This window comes from Microtus oregoni, unplaced genomic scaffold (assembly GCF_018167655.1).
Source record: "Microtus oregoni isolate MIOR12 unplaced genomic scaffold, Mior012 000002F_ref0000024, whole genome shotgun sequence".
Taxonomy (NCBI): Eukaryota; Metazoa; Chordata; class Mammalia; order Rodentia; family Cricetidae; genus Microtus; species Microtus oregoni.
The window spans coordinates 42,256,530-42,273,020 of NW_024543061.1; positions in this window are offsets into that span (position 1 = coordinate 42,256,530).

Sequence of the window (16,491 nt, forward strand, 5' to 3'; positions counted from 1 at the left end):
AAAATATTTTCTGGGCTGAGCTGGACAGTTAGTCAATCCCTGAAGACTTCCCTGACACCTACTTTCACTTACAGTACATATACTGTAGGCATTGGTGTTTTTAAGTGGTAGCTGTTTAAAACTGAAAGGAGAATTAATTTTTTAAAGTATTTTAGCAGTTCAGGCCTTGGGCCTCTCTCCTCCCCCATTTAGTGATCTGAAGAGGATTAAACTGCCTTAACTATCAGTACTTCAGACACGATGGCATGTGACTTCTCAGACTAAGCAATTAAGATTACAGGGCTGTAGTAATAAGAGCAGCGGGGCTGCGTCCCTGGCACCCGGGCGCCCACATGGCTAGCTCTAGGTTATGCCCCGAAATAATTACACGGAAACTGTATTCTTTTAAACACCGCTTGGCCCATTTCTATCTAGCCTCTTCTAGGCTAGCTCTCACATCTGGACTAGCCCATTTCTAATAATCTGCTGTAGCCCACGAGCTGGCTTACCAGGAATGATCTTAACGTGCATCTGCATGGAGTGGGAGAATCATAGCGACTCCTTGACTCAGCTTCTTTCTCCCAGAATTCTGTTCTGTTTACTCCACCCACCTAAGGGTGGGCCTATCAAATGGGCCTAGCAGTTTCTTTATTACTTAACCAATGAAATCAACAGATTGATATATGATACTCCCCCATCACAGGGCCTTGCTTTATGTTTTGCAGTTTGGATGGCCAGCTGCCATTTTATAGAAATCCTTAAGCAGCTGTGGGGAGACCCACAGAGGAAGGCACAGAGGTTGTGGGCTAGCATTCAGTGACACTTCGGAACATTTTTAGAAAGGACCTTCCTGTTTCCCTGGGGGAGCTATTATGAAAAGGACCTTCCTGTGACAGGAACTCCTGGGTTGCCAAAACTGCTCCCATCATAAGCCAGGAAGTAAAGAAAGGGCCAGCAGCCTAAAACCCTCTTTCGTGGTAAGCCTTTCTTGGAACGCCAGTTTCCAAATAATGACACAGAGATCTACTATTAATTATAAAAGCTTGGCCTTACCTTAGCCTGGTTTCTAACTAGCTCTTATAAATTAACCCATTTGTATTAAACTTTGTTGCCATGTGACTCATGGCTTTTACCTCCCTTCCCAAACATCCTGCTTCCTCTGCATTTGGCTGGTGACCCCACCTCTCTTCTTCCTTAAGATGTCTCTGTCCTCCCTAACATTTTTCTGCCTAATTATTGACCATTCAGCTCATTATTAAACCAGTCACAGTGACATATCTTCACACAGTGTAGAGAAGTATTCTGCGAAGAAAAGAGTGTATAAGTATAGAAATGATGGGATTAAAGTTGAGTCTACTTTTGAACAACCATTAGTCTCAAATATTACACATGGATATAGATTTTTGTATATTGATACAAATTTTAAGTTACTTTTGTTAGAACATGCTGTATATATGTTTCTACTCCTGTTTAAGGTATTGTACCTATGCAGCTCATTTAAGAATGTAATGTAAATTTTTAGTACTTAAAAGTTATTATTTTAAAATATTTATGATAATGAAGAAATACAGGTTAGTAGTTAGTAAACTATAACAATAAAACTTGTAGTTATGTTAGGTATGTTTTCAAGGCCATAAAGAGAAATATTATAGACATATAGGTGATCTTCAAACACTTCAAAGACCTACAGAATATGACATTTAAAATATTTTAATATCATAAGGCTTTTTGCAACAGTAAGAGACATCTGCTTCTGACAGCACTGATTTACTTAGGAAAAAGGATGCTGGGCATCAAAGAACCTCCATACAGAGTTTGCTTTCTTTGTGCAAACTCTAGCCATTCGTGCAAGAAACTACCCTTGCCTCAACTGCTGACAGTATGCCATCCAAACTGGACAAACACGACACAAAAGAAAGTTTCTGCTGAATTTTGCCAAAACAGACTAGGACAGTCGGGCAGAGATTCCTGCTCCACAGAAAAGCCATTTATTATAGTCCTGTAGGCTAAAGATAGATGCCCCAGTGTTACAGGGGAAACTTGTCCAGACAGGCAAATGTTTCTGTCATTTCTCATAGTTTTGGAAGTTGTTTGCTTAGCACTTCCTGTTTACTCAGGTAGCATATCCTTCTTGGGTCTTTGGTGGGGTTGAAGACTAGATACTTTTAGTTATAGTTTCTCTTCATCATGATAGAAAATAATTTTTTTGCAAAAATAGCAAGTATATTCAGGTAAATCTGTGTTAAGAACTATTGACTACAACGATGCAATCTATTCCTTGCTTTAGATATAATTATTACTAATCACAACTATTTGTATGTATTTGTTCTCAAGAAATGTTAGCTGAAGTCAGAGTGGTTGCTTACACTATGATCTCAGCTCCTGGGAAGTTGAAGCAGGGGGATTGCTGTGAGTTCAAGGCTAGCTGGAGTAAACAGTGAGTTTCAGGCCAACATAGGGACAGAGGGAGAATCTATCTCAACACACCAAAAAATAGGGCCAATGAGATGGCTTGATGGGTAAAGGTACTCACTATACAGCCTGGTGTGGTAAGTATTTATTCTAAATAAATAGAAAAAACTGAAAGATGCTCACAGGTTTTGAACTCAGTGAGAGAACATTACTATTTCTGTTAGTTTTCTTTAAAGCTTAGACTTCCCACAGAGCAGGGAACCCTGACTGATCTTCAGGCTGATGAGGGAGGGGGAGTAGTTTGGGGGAGGGGGAGGGAAATGGGAGGTGGTGGCAGGGAGGAGGCAGAAATCTTTAATAAATAAATAATAATAATTAAAAAAAGATTAGTCAAAAGTAGGGAACCATGGAGACTGTTCAGTTGCTAACATGCTTGATGCGCAAACCTGAGTCCTGAGTTCAAATCCCTAGCACTGACAAAATAAATAAAATAAAAGATTGGCACAGAGGCATGCATCTATGATCACAGAGCTGAGAAGATAGAGTTGGGAGGATCCCCTGAGCTTACTAGACAGGTAATCCAGCTAACCAGTGAGCTCCAAGTTTAATGACCCATCTTTTAAATTGAGCTATATGTTTTTCTCCGTTCCCCTCCCTTCCTCTCCCCATCCCTTCTACACTCTTCAATGATCCCCATGCTCTAAATTTGCTCAGGAGATCTTGTCTTTTTTTCTACTTTCCATATAGATTAGATCCAAGTATGTCTCTCTTAGGGTCCTCTTTGTTGTCTCTGGGGCTGTGAATTGTAGGCTGACTTTCCTTTGCTTTATGTTTAAAAGCCACTTATGAGTGAGTACATATTATATATATCTTTCTGGGTTTGGGTTACCTTGCTCAATATGATGTTTTCTAGATCCATCCATTTGCCTGCAAATTTCAAGATGTCATTATTTTTTTATGTGGTGTAGTACTTCATTGTGTAAATGTACCACATTTTCTTTATCTATTCTTTGGTCAAAAAGCATTTTAAGTACAAAACTTGGGCTCATCAAGAAAGGATAGCTAATGGAGTGTTTTCTCTGAATTTGCCAAATACATATGAACTGGACGTTGTGAATACAATTCTTACCTGATAATTGTTCTTATTGTTTATAGTTTTATTTTGTTAGAGTTAAAACCTTTCCTTCTTATAGAGACAAGAGGGGGAAATGTTGTGGAATATTCCTTTACACTGTGAAGATATGTCACTGTGATTGGTTTAATAAAGAGCTGAACGGCCAATGGTTAGGCAGGAAGAGATTAGGTGGGACTTCTGGGGACAGAAAGGTCTCAGGGAAGAAAGGTGGGGTTTTCAGCTGAATACAGAGGAAGTAGGTCATGTAGGAGAAGAGGTAAAAGTCATGAGCTACGTGGCAATACTCAGATTAATAGAAATGGGTTAATTTAAGATATAAGAGCTAGTTAGAAACAAGCCTAAGCTAAAACCAACCTTTCATAATTAATAATAAGTCTCTGTGTCATTTTGTGGGGAGCTGGATGTACAAAGAAAGACTTGCCACTTGCTATAGCATCCGATGTGGGGGCTCGAATATCTAAACATAGGGCCTGAGGAAGTTGTGGGCTAGCATTCAGCACCACTTTAGAGCATTTTTGGAAAGGATCTTCCTGTTTCCCTAGGGGAACCATTATGAAAAGGATCTTACTGTAACAGGAACTCCTGGGTTGGTAAAACTTCTCCTATCATGAGGCAGGAAGTAAAGAATGGGCCAGCAGCCTATAATCCTTTTCAGAGGCATCCTCCAAGGACCTAACTCCCTTCTGCTAGGCTCTACAATTTCCCAGTAGAATCAGAAACTGGAGACCAGTTGTTCTGCTCAGGGGCCTTTGAGAGTCAAGATGGAAACTGTAGTACCCACCAGAATGGCCAGTCATTACAGGAGACCTCATTTCCTTCTGTATAGACTTCTCCACAAGGCTGCTTATCCTTAAGTATCTTTTTGGCATTGCTGCTAGCTTCCCCAAGTGACAACCAGAGTGGGCTTGGGAGATAGTTCAGTTTGGAAAAGTACTTTCTATGAAAGTACAATGACCTGGTTTAATCCCTAGACTCTAAAAAAGACTGTCTGTTCATCCATCCATCCATCCATTCATCCATCCATCCATCCATCCATCTATCCATCCATCCAACCAAACAAACAAACCAAAAGTTGTTCATTGACATGTGTTGAGGATGTAGAGATAGAGAAACCCCCAAGACTTGCCAGACCTTTGTACTTGTCAGTGAGAGACCCTGTTTCAAAACAAAACAAAACAAAACAAAAAGGTTGATAGTGCCTGAGGAAATGATATCAAAGTTGTCCTTTGACACACACACACACACACACACACACACACACACACACACACCATTCCTCAGGCACTATCACTAAACCATACCCTCTAAAGGTTCCACCATCCACTACCTCCACTCTAGGGATCAAGCCTTTATTTACCACAGGGCCTTTGTGACATCTTCTGCATGCAACCTCTAACAGTAAGGGTACCAGGAGCTAATTCAGATTCCCTGGTCAATCCATCCATGGCAGAGCTGCATTTTACACTATATTTTTGGAGCCACCTGGACTTGGGGAGTAGGAATAAAATCCAGAGAGGAGAGAGTGGAGATGGGGTTTCCCCAGACTATCTAAACTAACTTGCATACAGATCATCCATGGTTGCTGGCTTGGTGGGGCTGGGCTGGGCCTTGATTCTGCCTTGGCGGCAGCCATGCAGCCCCTGCTGTAGCATCTGCCCCAAGGCGGCGTTCATGAACTAAGATGTAGAGGACTTGAGAAGTGACATACAACTACCCAGGGGACCCTCTGGGTCCAAGTCCTCCTTAGAAAGCTTTGGAGATCAGATTTCTCTGAGCTGTAAGTGCTGAAACTGTGAACGCGTTGGCACTGGGGAGTTTCACCTCATTTTGGAAGCTGCTAGCCAACTAATTTGGTTTAATCACCACAGGAAAATGCAAACAGAAGGAAGGCACACGGCCTTTGTGTACCTAGGGTGTTTCGGGCTGCCAGACCTCTGGACTCTGGGCTGTTGCTGATACTCCGGGAAGGATTTATACATGGAATAAATATTCTTAAATCTTTATAAGGTGCCTAAAATATTTATGATTGTTTTAGTTTGGTTTGCATGGCATATTGCCCTCTTACATTAAGTAGTTTTTACAATGTCGAACTCTGCCATTAATCACTCCAGCCTGTTCCCAGCTATCCTAACCAAGGAGAGATCTATTACACTCCACGGCCGGAGCCAAATGATCTCATTTCTCCTTTGGCTGTTTCATCGAATGGTTCATAAACTGAGGGCTATTATTGTATTAGGAAGACACATTGTGGTTCTCCGGTGTCATGCTGACATGTTTACGTTTCTTTTCCTCAGAAGAAATCATGATTACAATGGAATATTATTTCACAGAGGACGTTTTATACCAATTTGGGTCTTATGAAATTAAAAAAGGGGGACAGCTAGTCCCCCATAAATGCTGAATTGGTAGGATCAGTGTCACCAGAAGATTAAAGCTAGCTCACTTCTCTCCCCTTTGTTTGTGGAATGGTTTCAAAGAGCTGTTAAAAAAAATAATAGGGATATTTGTTAGGTGGGGATCGATTTCACAGGAAGTCAGAATACTGAGGGACTGGTTTTCGGTGGATATTTGGGGCCTTGACATGGGAACGTTTGTGCTCACCATTTTCCTGTCTACTGAGTGTGTATGGTTTAGAAATATGATTTTTTGGGTGTTTCAGAGTCAAGTTAAACTCTCATTATTTTGATGCTAAGCAAGACTCGAGAATGACAGATCTGTTTGAAACCACAGGTGAAAGGATGGAGAAGGAACGAAGTTATTTCTTTTTGCTTAGGTGTGGTGTGGTTTGGTTTCAGTGAAAGAAATGGACATAATCACTTTTGTTTTTAAACCACATTTTCATTTCCTTAAACAACAGACTTGGGGACTCAGTAGGTGATATGTTTGCTGCATAGACCCGAGGACCTGGGTTTGATCCCTCAAAACCCATGTCAAAGAGCGAGGCTGGGCACAGCAGTGGTCCAGACCATGCCTGTGGTCCCAGAGCCAAGAAGGTGGAAACAGGAGGATTCCTGGGGCTTGTGGACTAACCAGCTTGGCCAAATTAGCAAACATTATGAGAGCTATTGAGGGAGACACCTGACATGGTCATCCAGCCCCCACTGTTTCTCTCTTTTTCTTTTGCACATACACTCATGCGCGTGCACACACGTGTATGCACACACATTCACACACACACATAAATCAACTTTCATAAAAAATGAATCACTTAATTTTTTTGGATTGTATTAGGAATGGAAATCAGAATTTGATAGGTGCTTTCCTGGAAATGTCACATTCTGATTTCTCCCTTTGAGTGTCAATTTTGGTTTTTGAGACAAGGTCTCAGGTAAGTAGCCCAGGTTGTCCCCAAACTTTCTGTAAAGCCAAGTCTGGCCTTGAATTATGGGTCACCCTGCCCCACTGTCCTATGTGCTGAGATGAGAAGCACGTGCCACTCCGCCCATCATAGTGGCTTGTCAGTTCATTTTGCGTGAAGAAGTAAACCTTTGGCTTTTTCACTATAAAAATGACCTTAACTTTAAGACCTTACCTTGTTTGATGTGAAATGTTCCGAGTGATAATGCTTCTGGAAAGAAACACGATACCTTCCGCTGCATTCATAAGGGGATCTGTAGAGAAAAATCTAAGTTTAGAAATACTTTTTTGCAAGTAGTTTCTCCCTTTTGGTTAAGTCAGGACGAGTAGAATCTGTTATCCACACTAACTCCTTCTTCCCCATCCGGACTGTAGTTCACAAAGGAATATCTCTGTGTTTGGCTGTCATTTTGCATTATTATGGACTGATAGGAATCCCACTCAGAACTCTTCACCTTGTGATCCTGCCTGCTTTGCTATGGTATACAAAGTCTCCATTAGCCACCAGGGAGGAACATTCACGTGGAACCAGAATGGATCCAAGTCCTGTCCAATGGACTGAGTTGTAACCCTGGGGACTCTTCCACTAACACCTTATCAGATTACATGGAGACTAGAGAATCTAAGTCTGTGTCTTTCTTCCTTCCTTGTCTTACACTGCCAGTCTTGTTCATAATTCTTGCTAGAATCTCTAAAAAGAAAACTGACCAAAGACCAAATTCAGCATTGCTGACTAGACTTCAAAACTGAGCCTGTTTCATTGGTCCATTAAAAATACATGAATGCAGATGGCTGGATGCAAGGAAGTTGCAGCAGATCAAAGTGACACCCCTCACAGGCACATGCTCTCAGCTGAGGTGTCTGAAGCTTGAAGAAAAGGACACCTTCCGGGGTGCCCTTCCTTGCTCCTTCCCTTTTGGGCATCAGAAAGCACAATGCTCACCCAGCCTGATAGCATCTAGAGTGGCCTTACTGACATTGTAAAAGGTGTTTACTGTGTAGAAGGCCCATGTTTCTGCTGTAGCCATGAGGGCCACCAAGAGGGAGTCACAGTTGAGATTATTATTCACATTAATTAATCTATATCTTTGGACATCTCATTAGCCAATCACAGCGATCTTAAAACAACAAAGAAGCACAGCTGTTTTCTACAAGGTCATTGCTTGCCACCTGATGCAGATGGCAGCAGAGAGGGCCGAGGACATGGCTCAATGGGTAAAGTGCTTGCTGCTCAAGCATGAGGACCACAGGTTGGATTCTGGGCAAAATGGTGGTTGTGGCAGCACTTCAATTATTGGGCAAAGAGACAGCCTAGAGCCGTTCATGTGCTGGCTAGGTAGTTATCAAGCTTGAGGTTCAGTGTGAGATCCTGCCTCCAAACCTAAGGTGGAGATTGGTAGAGAAGGACACGGTGTCAACCTCTGGCTTCCATAGGTGCTCCATACGTACTTACACCTCTACCCTGCATGTGTGTGTGTGCATGCACACACACACACACACACACACACACACACACACACACACCCCACCCCACAGAACATCAGAGTCTCATCTGCTCCTAAGGCAAACGCTCCTCTCAGCAGTCACATTTGGAGATCTGGTTGGCCATCAAGGTGATGCCATGGCTTAGTCCTCTGAGAGGAGATGGTGAGCTAAGCCACGGGGCAAGCAGCACTCACACAGAGACCACAATGAGTATGAAGACATTCGTAAACACAACAGCCGGGGCAGTGTCCCTTTCCCAGGGACATTCAACAGATGATTTTGTCAAGTCTGCAGCCCTCCATCAGTTCCTGGGTGGACATCACAGCATAGGCTGCAGATGGAGATCCAGCAGTCTGACTCCAGCGTGGACATCAAGCCTCCACGGGGGTCTCATTGCTGGTGTCAGAGATCCTGCTCTGGACAAGAATGTGGGTACAGGGGACAGGTCAGGAGTGGTCAAAGAGAGGACAGACAAGCTCATTTCTCTCAAGTACACAAATAGCTAAGGAAGAGATCTGTCTCTAGGATAGAACCTTGAATATTTCAGTGGTATAATGTCATTGCACCCTGTTAGAGGAGATACGACAAGAATGTTATCAGGACTTGTTTGTTGAAGGTCTCCTACATACCTGGTGTTGTGCTGGGTATGAAGGGCTCCAAGGTGAGTGAGGTCTGGTACCCTCCTGGTGTCTAGGAACTAACTTTCTGGATTCCTAGGGGCATTTTTTCTTAATGGAGTATGTGTCAAGGGCTCTCATTGCTCCCCCCATGGTAACCTAGGCTCCCTTCTTGGATGCTGTTTATAATCTATTATAACTGCAGTTGCTTTGCTGGATGGTCGCTCTCCAGGCCTTATTGTCCATACCCTTTGATCAATACTCTATTTCCTCTGCTACCAGCTCTAATCTTTTTTATGCATTCAGCTCATACACTCAATTCTTTTTAGAGTCCATATGTAAGTGATGCCTATACTTAATAATAATATATCATATGCTTGAAATCTGCTAATAAATTAGATCTCAAGGGATGACAAAGAAGCTCTGGAGGGGTGAACATACTAAATGGTTTGATTATAACCAACATCTTCTACTGTATACCATAAATGCATTACTCAAGAACGAGGGTCAGTATAAGATATACTGTTAAGTGATTTCCACCTTGGGTGATGTGTGCTTATCATTGAGTGAAAGTGGGCAAACCCAGGTGGGTGTGCCTGCCCAGTTCTAGGCTATGTGGTGCAGCGTATTGCTTCTGGGCTCTGAAGTTTGTAATATCTCTGTTTTGGAGACTATAGACAATTTGTAGCAAATCCTATCTGAGCATAGAACATTTCAGTAAAAATATGGTATCAGGAATCTAAAAAACCAATACACATGTATGGCACACTTAGCATCAATGTTGCTTGTCGGACTAATGTTTTTTTAGCTAGATCAGCATGTGAGATCTACAAAGGCCTAAGAAATGATTGTACTTGGTGTAGGTGTTATAAACACTGAACATAACGGTGGCACTAGACTGACTGCAAAGCTCAGTAATGAGCTCGTTGTAGCATAGCATATTAGCTTTATAGGTTTTGAAAAAAACTTAAAAACAAATACAATGCATAACAATGTAAATATAATGTTCATATCCCTATATGTTTTTTTTTTATTTTGAGACAATAATTACAATTCCCCTTTCCTCTCTCCCTCCAAACCTTTCTATATACCCCTCTCCACTATTTTTCAAATTCATGGCCTTTCTTTCCCTAGCTGTTATTGCATACACACACACATCCACACACACACACGCGCGTATTCCCAGATATGATCCTTTCAGTCTATATAATGCTACATGAGTGTATGTTTTCAGTGCTGAGAATTTGGGTGACCCTAGGAAACCCAGCCTTTCCCACTCCCAGCTTTCCTTAGCTGCCTGTAGTTCTTTGTGTAAGGTTGAGGTCTTGAGGTGTTTCTGTTCTGTTTGGCAAGTGTATTGTTCAGCTCACGTTGGGCAGTTGTGTTGGTGAGACTTAGTAAGTGTAACTAGGGGACACAATCTCACAGCAAACTCCCTGATCCTCTGGCTCTTAAGATGTTCCCAGCCCCTCTTCTGCAAAGTTCCCTGAGCCTTAGGTGTTTTGTAGATGCAGCCATTGGGACTGGGCTCAACAGTTTATCTTTATGTCCTTATAGTATATGCTTTTTAAAGCTTATTTTTATTTGTTTAACTTTTTGGTTAATGCACAAACACACACAGGGTCAGGATGATACACATTCATCCCTTGTCCCACTGGAAGGTCTGCAGGACAATGACAGGCAAGGAGCTGTGACCTCATACCATAAGAATGCCTCTTTTTGGGAACTGTAGGACCTGAAGGACCTGCAGAAGAGTACTACATTTTCAGCTTGTCATCTCACGAGTGTATATATGTGTGTATGAATGTGGTACACATGCATGCATGTGTGTGTGCATGCATGTGCATGCGCAGCTGTGAGTGCAGAAGCCAGAAGTATAGTTCCTTAAGACAAAGTCTCTCACTGAGCCCAGAACTCACCAAATCAGGTAGGTTGGCAGCCAACAAGGCTCCATGATCAGTCTGACCCTAACAGTGCTGGGTTTTTTTGGGAATGTGACTACACCCAGCTTTTATCTGTGGGAACCAGGGATTTGAACTCAAGTCTTTATGCTTGTGAAGCAAGTACTTGTACTAACTGAACCATCTCCCTAACCCCTATATATCATCTTATTTAAATATATATGTATGCATGTTTGTGTGTGCATATAAATAATATATATAATTGAATAGTATATAATTATATAATATAAAATATTTTAGTAGAAGTAGACTTTACAATAATGATAAACATATAGTAAATAGATGAGTATAGTTGTTCATCCTCATTATCAAATGTCACTTACTGCTCTAGTGTAGCATGGATAATAAAAACCCAGAGACAGATATTGGGGTTCAGAAGATTTGAAAAACAAAGAATCCCAAACACTAGAGAGCTCTTACCTCTATGAAAAAGAGTGAATTCCTGTCTCATTGCATTTTATATTCCTCTCTAGTGCTGAGATTAAAGGCGTGCACCACCATGGCCTGGTCTCTATGGTTAACTAGTATGGCTGCTGGGATTAAAGGTATATGCCACCACTGCCTGGCCTGTATGGCTGCCTAGTGTGACTCTTTTGTATTCTGATTATCAGGCAAGCTTTGTCAAAATGCAAATAAAATATCACAATTATAGTGTATGTGATATGTTTTCTATAAGCAAATATAAGGTAGATCAACATCAACACAGACTCTTAGGTAGTCCTTGTGCAAGGACATTACAGTGGTTACAGCATCCCCAGGCACACAGAATTTCTCAGCTCTGTCATATCTCATTGAACAATACTGCTAATGGCTCTATGTAGCACATTAGTAAATATACAACCTCTATTTGTCTGTTATGTTTCAAACTTGGAAAGTATCAGTAACAGTATTATAATTTGATTACTCAATAAACAATTTTTTAAAATCTCAATACAGTAGTCAAAGTGGTTTCTCACCAATGTGATCAATCAATAATAATTCCTAGTGGCTGATCTGCTAATTTCAAATTAAGGATTTGTATAAATAATATGGGTGTTGGTGGTGTGAAAATATTTGCAATTTTCATTAATGACAAAGTCAGGAACACTTGTTACCTTTATACTTAAGGTTGTGTTCAGCTTCAGTAAGATGCCATGGAAAACTAGAGTATGGGCTGAATTCTCTGCTTATGACCAAGTTCACAGTTGAGACTGAGGCAAAGTGTACTCAGGACATTTCGACGTGAGGTGGATGGGAGTAAGGATGCTGGGAGATGCTGTATCTGGTGGATCAGGAAGCTCAAGGGAAGAGGAACACTTTGAAGGATGAGGGGCAGCACTGCAGGAAGGAGGTGGCAAGAGGACGTTGGCCAGGGATCTTCTAACCTTCCTGGCATTAAAACAGCGTGGTATTAGAATGCTGGCTGTGTGTCACTTTACATTCGTCCAAGCCCACTGACTGCCATTTAGGTGCTCACTGTCCCTGCCTCTGTCTTCCAGAAGTGTGGTTGATGGGCATGAGCCACCCTACCTGGCTACTTAAGGAGTTCTCGCTACTTAACCATCTCATGTTTCTTGAATAATTCTTGCATGGCCATTTAAAAGTGAAAAAACATACGAATGTATAAGTGCTCAAGTTCCTTATAAAAATGGCATAGCATTTTGCTTACGACTTGCACACATCCTCCTGAATCTCTAAGTCGTCTCTGGATTTCTTATGGCACCTAATGCAGGACACTGCCATGTGAAATGCTGCTGCCATGTTCTCTTCACGCAGCCCTCTCCTCTCTTGTTTTTCTTCTCTTCTGTTATGAGGACACTCACTTATGTTGACAAAAATTTAAAAAAATGAATAAACAAATGAAAAGAACATCCTGTTGATAATGCATAATAGTCATTGATGAATTTAGCAACTATTCTTAATTTATCATCCACCCGGGTAGTCCTCCATAATCTCACGTTTCTTTGTTCTATCACAGAAGACTTTTTCTGATAAAGTCACACTCACGGGAGTATATCTTTCTGTGGTACATTGTTTAACTCATTGGGTCTCATTCTTTATGTGGAACAGGAGACCTTTGGTGACAGTGACAGCTATAGCCACTTACAAAAGGTGGCTCCTTTCTGCCCTGCACTGAGATGGTGATGGTAAGAGAGAAACCCTAGAGACCCTGAGAGGGAAGCATCTCATGGAAGCATCTGTGTGTCCCGCCTTTTATAACCAGTTCTCTTGGGGAGTTGAGCACCAGCCCCCATCACCGAGCAACCTGAGTCTCTGCCTCTTCAGCTCTCACAGAACAAGCGTTTCTAAGGAACACTTTCCTGGACTTTCTTGGACACGTAGCTCAACTCAAAGTCATTCCCTACTTCTCAGTGAGCTGTCCCCCCAAAAGTAAGCCAACTTATCATTCAGAAAAAGCCTGCTGATCTCGAATTTGCATACCCCAGATGAGGCTGCAAAGCCATTTATCTCTCAAGAGCAGCCTGCTGTGGTCTCTTTTATATTTTTATGGGATTGTCCTTAAATGGCTGATTAGTTTGGGTTGATTTATAAATGCTTCAAGCCTGGCAATTTCTCTGCTAGTGATTGGACAGATTTGTGTCCGGCTTTAAGCAGGCTTGGCTGTCCATTGTTTCAGCGCATCTCTGGGCAACCCCTGTCCTACAGTGACCTTACTCTTTCCCGGTCCCAGCTGGCTTAGCCCTACACCAAATTTTCTCAAGGTTTAACCCTGACTGTGATTGGCTATTTGTCTTTGAGAAAGGCAAAACAAACACACAGTGAAAGTAAAAAGGTACTCTTAGCTCCCCTCCTTTCTTATTCCCGTTATCTTTAGTGGCAAGGGAAAAATCCCAAACACTAGCTTGGTTATTTATCCTTCCATGGGCTTGGTTTTCTTACTTGAAAATAGAAAATGATAAACAGAATGTTTTCTGTCTTGGGAATTGATATAGAATCAGCCAGTGGTAGGAAACTACCTGACGTTATTCTCCGTAGTAAGCCCTCTGCAAACGCCAGCGACCCTGTTTCCTATTGGGTACCATGGAGAGAAGCACAACAAGGGAATCAGGGTAAGACCCTTCACGCCCTTAAGCCCAATGTGATTTGATCTGTGTGCCACTGTCCATTCGCTGCATCTTCACAGGATGGCTTCTTATGGAAGCAGGTCAACTTGTAGGACTTGGAAGTTAATTCTCTCCTTGGGATCATACAGGTCCTTGGGATCGAACTCATAAAGTCAGGCTTGGCCGTAGTCTCTTTTATCCACTGAGCCCCATCACTGGCCTGTCACTTTCATTATTTTTCTCTTTCTTGTGTGTTATTTAATATTTTTAGAAAATTTACATTTATCCTTTGTATCTGTGGATCAAACACATTTGGGGAGAGAAACCCTACATTAGATCTGAGCAACATGGTAGCATTTTACATGGCAGGGTACAGCATTAGGTGTCTTAAACAACAGAGATGACTTAAGGATACAGGCAGATGTGTGAGGGCTGTATGCAAATGCTACGCCATTTTTATAAAGAACTTGAACATTTATTTATTTGCATCTCTGTGGGATTCTAGGACCTAGCTCCCCAGGATACCAACAGTCAACAACACTTATCTTGTTATTTTTTGGAAATTATATATATATATATATACTTTATATATACATATATTACATATATACATACACACACACACACACACACACACACACACACACACATATATAGTCTCATGTATCCTGGGCTGGCTTTGAACTTGCTATGTAGCTGAGGATGAGCTTGAACTTCAGATTCTCCTGCCTCTACACCCCAAGTTCTGGGTTTACAAGTCTATACCACTAAAACCTAGTTTATGTGGTGAAGAGAACTGAATGCAGGGCTAGGCAACTGAGCTGCACCCCCACGGTCTTGGCATTTACTTTAGACGGTTCATTGGTTTCCGCAATGGAAACTGAGTCTTGCTTTCTTATATACTGCTCCACACCCGCAGAATGAGTTTAGTACATTCTGCCATTAGCGTTACATCGTATTTCCACTCAAATTGTTCTTCTGTATTTATATCATTTTATTATGTAAATATTGTTCACTGCACAGCACCAGAATGGAATTAACCGTTGTTAACTTTCCTTTTTTTTAATGAACTTTTGTTTTCCCCTTGGAGTTAATAATTGCTTTGCTTATTTATCTCATTTTTAAAATTGAAAAAATATTTTTTCATTTATTCTGATCACCATGTTCCCTCTCCCATCTCCTCTCAGATCCTCCCCACCTCCCCATTCACTCAAGTCCACACCTTTTTCCTCTCTCTTTAGAAAACAAGCAGGAAAATTAAAAACAAATCAGAATAAAGCAAAAACAAAGAAAATGCACAAGAGCATACACATGCAGACACACACTCACGCACACACAAACATACAAACAAAGGATCAGTAAGGTTAAAAAAAAAAGCCCAAACACAGCACTATAAGACAAAACTACCCTGCAAAAATACCACTGACTTTATTTTGTGTTGGTCATAAACTGCCAGGCATGCGTTCTGTCCTTGAGTGTGGTTTGTATACACAATGAGACGCCATTGGAGAAAAGTAGTTTTTCTTTTGTGAGGCATTGTCAGTTGGAGATAGCTTCTTGGTAAGCAATGGAGCGTGTGTGTGTCTACTTCCCCTCTTGGCACTGAAACACTGTTTGGATCTGTGTAGGCCCTGGGTATGTGTTTCTGTGAGCTTATATGTGCCAGTCCTGTTGTATCTGGAAGACACTGCTTCCTTGGTGTCCTCCATCCGCTCTGGCTCTTCTAATTGTTCTGCCTTCTCTTCCCAGACATCGTCTTCAGGACTGAGTGTTTCAAGTCTCTCACTCTCTGCAATTGTCCAGGTGGCTCTCTGTATTTGTTCCCATCTACTGCAGGAGGAAGCTTCTCCCATGATTGTTGAGTGAGGCACTGATTGATCTAGGAGTAGAGCAGAATATCTTTAGGAGTCATTTTATACTGTGTCCCTTAAGCATAGCAATAGTGTTTGGTTTTCTCCTAGGTCCGTGGTCTAGTCTTAGGTTGTTGACTTCCTGAGCCAAGTCAGACATGGGCTCAATCTCATAGATTGTGCCTTAAATCTAATCAGACAGTGGTTGGTCACTCACAGAGTTTGTGCACTATCGCACCATTGTATTATGCAGACAGGTCACTACTGTTGGTAGAAAGAAGGTATTGAAGCTGGCTTGGTGTTTCCTTTCCTCCTCTGGTAGCGTGCAGAGTTCCTTTCAGTACTGTGAACATTCATCACTAAGTATAAAGGCTCTAGTTGGGCACCAGCTCAACTTCTCCATATTTAATGAGTTGTGTAGGTACTATCTTTAGCAGTGGGACCTTGCTGTTAGTTTGTGGAGAACAACCAATAGCCTTCTCAATATAGCTTGAGTCATTTGGGGCTTTGCGGCCACTTTGGCCAACAACTCAATTAGCCATAATTCATTCCTGGTATTGAAGGTTTCACTTGTTGGCAAGAGATATCTAGCAAGGACTTTATTTGGTGACTCCATTTAGATTTCTTTCAAATGTGTATATATTCCAAGAA